The 7971-nt window shown below is 39.1% G+C and overlaps 1 pseudogene; it reads right to left on the minus strand.

Annotated features, from left to right (window-relative positions):
• Positions 1–25: 25 nt before the first annotated feature.
• LOC106009093 (olfactory receptor 5V1-like) lies at positions 26–967 on the minus strand (annotated as a pseudogene).
• Positions 968–7971: the final 7004 nt, after the last annotated feature.

A 7971-nucleotide genomic window follows, 5' to 3' on the forward strand; every position in this document is an offset into this window, starting at 1 on the left:
AAGAAATTCTGTTTTAATACTGCACTTACTGTGAGCACATTCTACCACACACAGCCCTCATGAGAGCCCTTTTCACCTCAATGTTCCTCAGGCTGTAGATGACAGGGTTGAGTATCAGGGTGATGACCCCATAGAGCATGGAGATGAGTCTGTTCCTGGCAGGGGAGTATCTGCTGGAGGAGGGCCAGATGTAGGTGAAAATGGATGTGCCATAGAACAGACAGACCACCAGGATGTGGGAGGCAAAAGTGGAGAAGGCTTTGAGCTTCCATTCTGCAGACTGGATCTTCAGGATGGTGGAGATGATGTAGACCTAGCAGATCAAAGTGGTCAAGAAGGAAATGAATTCACTGATACCCTCTACCACTAAAAGAAGCATTTCAGCCATGTAAGTGGATGAGCAAGACAGAGCCACCACTGGAGGGATATCAGAGTAGTACTGGTTGACCAGATTGGACCTGCAGAAGGACAGGCTGAAGGTAGAGTCTGTGAGGATGGCAAAATTCAGGAACCCATCTGCCCAGGTCTCAGACAAAAGCTGGACACATCTAACTTTGATTACAATGACAGAGTAATGAAGGGGGAAGCAGATGGCTACACACCAGTCATAAGCCATGACAGCCAGCAGAAAGACTTCAGTCCCAACAAGTGCCACCAGGAAATACAGCTACAGAGCACACCCAACAATGGAAATGCTGTGGTCCTCAGTAAAGAGTTTGTGCAGAATGTAGAGGACAGTTGTTGATGGGCAGTATGTGTCTAAGAGGAACAAGTTTGCCAGAAAGTAGTACATGGCAATGTGCAGCTTTGCCTCTGTCCTGATGGTCAAGAGGATGGCCCTGTTTCCCACCAAGGTGAGCTGGTAGATGATGGCAAGGCCCACAAAAAGAGGGTAGCACACCTCAAGGAGATCAGAGAGCACCTTGAGGATGAACTGAGTCACCATGGTGACATTGTAGATGTCCATCTCTTCCACATGGGTCTTTCTGGAGGGAAGAAATCAAGGAACACAGGTTAGGGAGTCAACCAATGTGCTTCTGAGAAATTCTTGGAAAACAGTTCCAACTTTATTTACAAATCTCAGTAATCTGAACTACTGTATTCACAGTTTTTCTTGAAATAGTTACCCTCTGATGTTCATGGGGAGGGTGCCCTGTGATTACTATAGAGATCCTTGACAAGTCATCTCATTTATTATGATTTTTAGCTTTCCACATTGTTTGTGGTTGAACATTCATGGAGAGCCGATGGTGGCTTTCTCACATCCTTGTGGGGACTTGCTTCATGTGTTTCATGTTACTTTGCCGAGGAACTTTTATAAGCTGTTGAAATACTAACATCTTTGGAAGCATAACCTGTTTGATGTATTGGGATGTATTTTAGACATGTTTCATACTATATATCAAATATTCATGTATGATATAGATTATGATTATAGATTATATATACAAGTATACTCTTTATACATAACTTTAAAAAATACAAGGAATTATACAAATAGAAAGTCATAATGAGCCAAAGGATTGTATAAATGGTATGTTATCTGTTCAAAATATCTACTGAAAAGACATAAGAATAGAATGCCATTGTAAGTTCAAGATCATAATATTGAAATCTGAACATTAGATTTGCCATAGCAGTCCACATAATCACAATGTTTAAGAAATTCATTGAAATTCTGAACATCAATACTCTGGAAATTGTTCTGTCACTTTGTAAACTTTTTTCCTTCAAATTGCATATATGTGATAGTGAATTCATAAATGAAAGTTGTCTTGAAAATAAAATGCAAAGGTAGGTCTCGCGGAAGATGCCAAAACAACCCGCTGCAGACAGGCAGGTCTGCCCATGCCCTACCGAGGTCCTCAGTCACACAGAACATATCAATTCAGCCTGCTGCAGACAGGCAGGTCTGTGCACAGCCTACTGAGGTCCCCAGTTGCATAGAATAAGCTGAATCAGCCTGCTGCACACAGGAAGATCTGTGCACACCCTACGGAGGTCCTGAGTCATGCAGAAGACACCGAATCACCCCACTGCAGACAGGCAGCCACCTGGTTCCACACTACAAAGAAGCAGAGGACACCAGACCACGAGACCAAGGTAGTGAGTCCCGCTGTTCCTGGCCCAGATTTAGGGGCTTCTGAGCCATCGTCCCACTGCACCTGGTACAGAGGAAGGGGCTTGCAGGCCACCATCCCTCTCACCGCTCCCAGCCTAGAGGGAGGGGCTTCTGGGCCACCATCCTACTGCTCTTGGTCCAGAGGAAGGGGCTTCCTGGTCAACATCCCTTCTGCTGCTCCCAGCCCACAGGAAAGGGCTTTTGAGTCACCATCCCTACTGCTGGACCCGGACCCTGTCACATCTGACCCAGCTCAGAGGAGGTAATCCACGCAGGTGCTAACAGACCCCCAGCACAGTCGAAATGAGAAAACACATAAATAAGTCTCAAAACCAGACTTCCAGATCACCTACAGGAACCACAAAGAGAAATGAGATGGAACACTCTGATAATCATCTGGACACACTGAACTGGCAACAAAAGGGGATCTGGAAAAAATGAAATCAGAAATAATTTCTCAGATAACAGGAGAAATTGTGCCCCTAGTGCAAGACATGATTAATAAATCTAGAGAGGAGCTCAGGAACATGATGGAATCCCAACATAAGAAACAAATGGAATCCATAAAACAGATGCAAATAGATTTCCAGGACATGAAAAACTCCATTGAAAGTCTACACAGCAGAATGAGACAATGTGAGAACAGAATTTCACATATAGAAGATAAGATTGCAATTAGTGACCAGGAAAAGAAAAATTGCTTCAAAATTAGAAGGGAACATGAAATCAATCCAGCAGCTGCTAGATGATGCAAAGAAGAATAACAGAAGACTGATTGGAGTCAATGAAAAAAACAGGAGAGAGTGGAGATGACATAAAAAAATCTCTTCACAGAAATAATGGTAGAAAACTTCACAAGCAGGGGAAAAGAGTTTGACATACAGATAAGTGAGGCATATAGGACTCCAAATAGCCTTGATAAAAAAAAATCTACACATAGGCATATAATTGTTAAGATTCCAGAAACTCAACAGAAGAACAAAGTTCTCCAAGCAGTCAGAGAAAAGAAACATATCACATACAAAGGAAAGCCCATCAGAATCACAGCAGACTTCTCAACACAAACCATCAAGGCAAGAAGAACTTGGAGTGACATATTCCAAGCCCTAAAAGAAAACAGCCGCCAACCCAGATTGATGTACCCTGCAAAACTATCTTTCAAAATGGATGGAGAAATAAGATACTTTCATGACAAAGAGCACCTTAGGAACTTCGTGAATACCAAATCAGCACTCTAAAGAATTGTACACAATAACCTAGGAACAGACATTGATGATCACAACCCCAGGAAACAAAGCATAATGAATCCATCTGACATGACAAGAAATTAAATGTAAAGGGGGAGAACCCAACAAAAAGAAAAAGTCATGGCAATGACAAGTCAATACATTTCAGTTATAACCATCAATGTTAATGGTCTCAATTCACCAATCAAAAGAAATAGACTGGAAGAACGGGTCACGAAACAAAATCCAACAATATGCTGCATACAAGAAACACACTTAATTCAAAAGGAAACTTATAGATAGAAAGTTAAAGGGTGGAAAACAATGCTCCATGTGACGGGAACCCGAAAAAATGCAGGAGTAGCTATCCTCTTTTCAGACCAAGTAGATTTCAAACCAACACTGATTAAGAGAGATGAAGAAGGACACTACATACTTGTAAAGGGAAGAATTCAAGAGAAAGAGGTGACAATCATGAATATCTATGCACCAAACACCAGTGCACCCAACTATATAAAACAAATACTAATGGACATGAAAAGTCATATATGCACTAATACAATTGTAGTGGGGGACCTCAACACTCCACTGTCACAAATAGATCAACTAGACTAAAAATAAGAAACGGAATACTAGAACTCAATCAACCTCTTGAACAAATGAAATTAACAGATGTTTACAGAGTCTTCCACCCCACAAAATAGAATACCCATTCTTCTCAACTGCACATGGGTCATTCTCCAAAATAGACCACATACTCACACATAGAACATGTTCAAGTAAGTGCAAAGGAATTGAAGTTATCCCCTGTATATTATCAGACCATAGTGCGATGAAATTGGAGATCCATAGCAAAAGAAACTCAAAAAATTTCATAGACATGTGGAAATTGAACAACACACTTCTGAATAACCAATGGGTCACAGAGGATATAAAAGAAGAAATCACAGTTCCTTCACTTAAATGACAATGACAATACAACATATCGGAACCTATGGCACAGAATGAAAGCAGTCTTATGAGGAAAATTCATAGCAGTGAATATGCATATTAGGAAAACAGAATGAGCCCAATTAAACAACCTCATGCTGAACCTCAAGAGTCTAGAAAAAGAAGAGCAGGACAACCCCAAACCTCATACAAGGGCAGAAATTATAAAGATCAGAGGAGAAATCAATGCAATTGACACTAAGAGAACGATACAAAAAATCAATGAAGCCAAGAGTTCGTTCTTCGAAAGAATCAACAAAATTGACAAACCTTTAGCCAACCTTGTCAGAAAAAGGAAAGAAAAGGCCCAAATCCATGCAATGAGGAATGAAAAGGGTGAAATTACAACAGACTCAGCAGAAATCCAGAGGATCATCAATACTTATGTCTAGAACCTATATGCCAATAAGATGGAAAACACAGAAGAAATGGACAGATTCCTAGACACATATGAATTACCAAAGTTGAGCAATGAAGATTTAAACTTCTGAACAACCCAATATCAACAAATGAAATTGAAAACATAATAAAAAAAATTATTAACTAAGAAAAGCCTGGGCCCTCATGGCTTCACTGCTGAATTCTACAAGACATTTAGAGAGGAACTACTGACACTACTGTTTAAACTCTTCAATGAAAGTGAAAGGGAAACAATACTCACAAATTCATTCCTGGAAGCAAGTATCACCTTGATCCTCAAAGCAGAGAAAAAACAAATCAAAAAGGATAACTATAGGCCAATCTCATTAATGAATATAGATGCAAAAATCCTTAATAAAATACTGGGAAATCCAATGCAGGAGATCATCAAGGAGATCATACACCCTGATCAAGTGGGATTCATCCCAGGGATGGAGGGATGGTTGACAATATGCAAATCAATCAATATAATACACTATATCAATAGAGCCAAGGACAAAAACCATATGATTATCTCCATAGATGCAGATAAAGCATTTGACAAAATCCAACATGAATTTACGATAAAAACCCTACAAAAAATTGAAATAGATGGTCTCTACCTCAACTTGATAGAAACCATCTATGAAAAACCAACAGCCAATATCATACTAAATGGTCAAAAACTGAAATCCTTCACACGAAAATCAGGAACAAGACAAGGATGTCCACTATCACCACTCTTGTTCAATATAGTTCTGGAAACATTAGCCATGGCAATTAGACAAGAGAAAGAAATAAAAGGAATAAAGATGAAGAAGTCAAATTGTCATTATTTGCAGATGACATGATACTCTATATAGAAGACCCCAAGAACTCCACCAAAAGTCTTCAAGACTTAATAACCAATTTCAGTCAAGTAGCTCGTTACAAGGTCAAAACACAAAAATCAATAACTTTCCTCTACACCAATGACAAACTCACTGAGAGAGAAATAGGACAAATAATTCCTTTCACAATAGCACCCAAAAAACTGAAATACCTAGGAATAATCCTAATGAAAGAAATCAAAGACCTCTTCTCTGAAAACTATGGCACTCTGAAAAGAGAGATTGAAGATGATATCAGAAAATGGACAGACATCCCCTGCTCCTGGGTAGGAAGGATTAATATAGTGAAAGTGGCCATACTTCCAAAACTGCTATATAGATTTAATGCAATTCCAATGGAGATCCCAGCAGCATACTTCATAGATGTCGAGAAAACAATCCAAAAATTCATTTGGAACAAGAAGAGACCCAGAATAGCAAAAGCAATTCTAGGTAACAGAGACATGGCAGGGGGTATCACAATCCCCAACCTGCAACTATACTACAAAGCTACTGTGATATAAACAGCATGGTAATGGCAAAGAAACAGACTTGAGGATGATTGGAACAGATCAGAAAATGCAGAAACAATGCCAGACACACTCAGCCATCTCATCTGAGACAAAGGAACCAAACACCTTCACTGGAGGAAAGATAGACTCTTTAATAAATGGTGCTGGAAAAATTGGGCTTCAACTTGCCAAAGATTAAAACTAGACCTGTATCTCTCACCATGCACTAAACTAAAATCAAAATGGATTAAAGATCTAAATATTAAACTAGAAACTCTGAATCAGTTGGAACAGAGGTTAGGTAGAACCCTTGAAGACATTGGTGTAGGAAAAGATTTTATGAACAAAATCTCAGTTGCCCGTGAACTAGCACAAACAATCAACAAGTGGGATCTTTTCTTATTAAAAAGCTTCTGCACAGCAAGTGAAACCACAAGCAGTGTGAAGAGACAACCCACAATGTGGGAAAAAAATCTTCACCTGCTCTTCCTCAGACAAAGGTCTACTATCATGAATCTATAAAGAACTTGAAAAGATCAGACCACCCAAATTTAAAGACCCAATTGAAAAATGAGCATCTGAAATGAACAGACATTTCTCACACAAAGAAGTAGAAATAGCAAAGAAATACATGAAAAAAATGTTCAACATCACTGGTCCTTCGAGAGATCCAAATGAAAACAATGCTGAGATTCCACTTTACTCTAGAAAGAATGGCTGCTATCATGAAATCAACCAATAACAAATGCTGGTGGGGCTGTGGGGAAAGAAGGAACCTGCCCCACTGCTGGTGGGAGTGTAAACTGGTGCAACCACTGTGGAAATCAGTATGGAGATACCTCAAAGAACTAGGACTGGAAGTCCCATTTGACCCAGCTATTCCGCTGCTGGGGATCTTCCCCAAAGAATTAAAAGAATCATACCACAGTGATATATGTGTGCCCATGTTCATAGCAGTGCAGTTTGTAATAGCTAAAACTTGGTAAGAGCCAAAATGTCCATCAACTGGAGACTGGATAAGAAAATGTGTTTTTTTTTATAAAATGGAGTACTACTCAGCCATAAAGAATGAGAAATTGGAGACATGTATAGCTAAGTGGATGCACATTGTGGCAATAATCTTAAGTGAAATAAATAGGACACACATGTGTAAATACCAAATAGTTTTTCTGGTATGAGAAACTGAAAGTGTAAATAAGGACTAAATGTATGATAGGTGATGTGAAATAGGAAGAAAAGTGGCAAAGGTGAAGGAAGTGGGAGGGCTAGGGGAAAGGATAGAAAGGAAGGGGATTAATATGAGAAACTGGAAAACTAGGAACTAAATGTTTGTAAAATAGGGAGGACTGGAGGGGTTGAAGGGAGGGCTGGGCAAGGGTAAAAAATAAGAACCAAGAGGGACTATGTAAAGGTGCAAATTTCCAATGATGAATGCCATTATATTCTCAAAAAAAAAAAAAGAAAAGGTAGCCACCTTCTAATATACTCTGGAGATCTCCTACACTGCTTTGTTTATGTGTGATAAGTAATGATTTATTTTCACCAATGATATGAAGTTCCATTCTGATTTAATTTTTTCTTCTAAGATGTAAATAAGAATTGCCAAGAGTATGGGCCCAGATGGGGTTACATTTATCTCCTTAAGCAATATCAGTTTTGTGCCATAATTTGGAGAAAATCAACATTTTTGGACAATCTCTTCAAATCATGAAATATAAGAGAAGAAATGGTGATAAGAATGGCAAAGTTCTTGTGCACCATCCAGTTTTAAAGAAAGCTTAATGACTGACAATTATTTGAACAAAAAGCAATTGTCATGTCAGTTGTTTGGTTTTCAATGTTCATGATTATAG

Source organism: Heterocephalus glaber, unplaced genomic scaffold (assembly GCF_053883595.1).
Source record: "Heterocephalus glaber isolate CG9 unplaced genomic scaffold, H.glaber_assembly_v1.0 deba00001673, whole genome shotgun sequence".
Taxonomy (NCBI): domain Eukaryota; kingdom Metazoa; phylum Chordata; class Mammalia; order Rodentia; family Bathyergidae; genus Heterocephalus; species Heterocephalus glaber.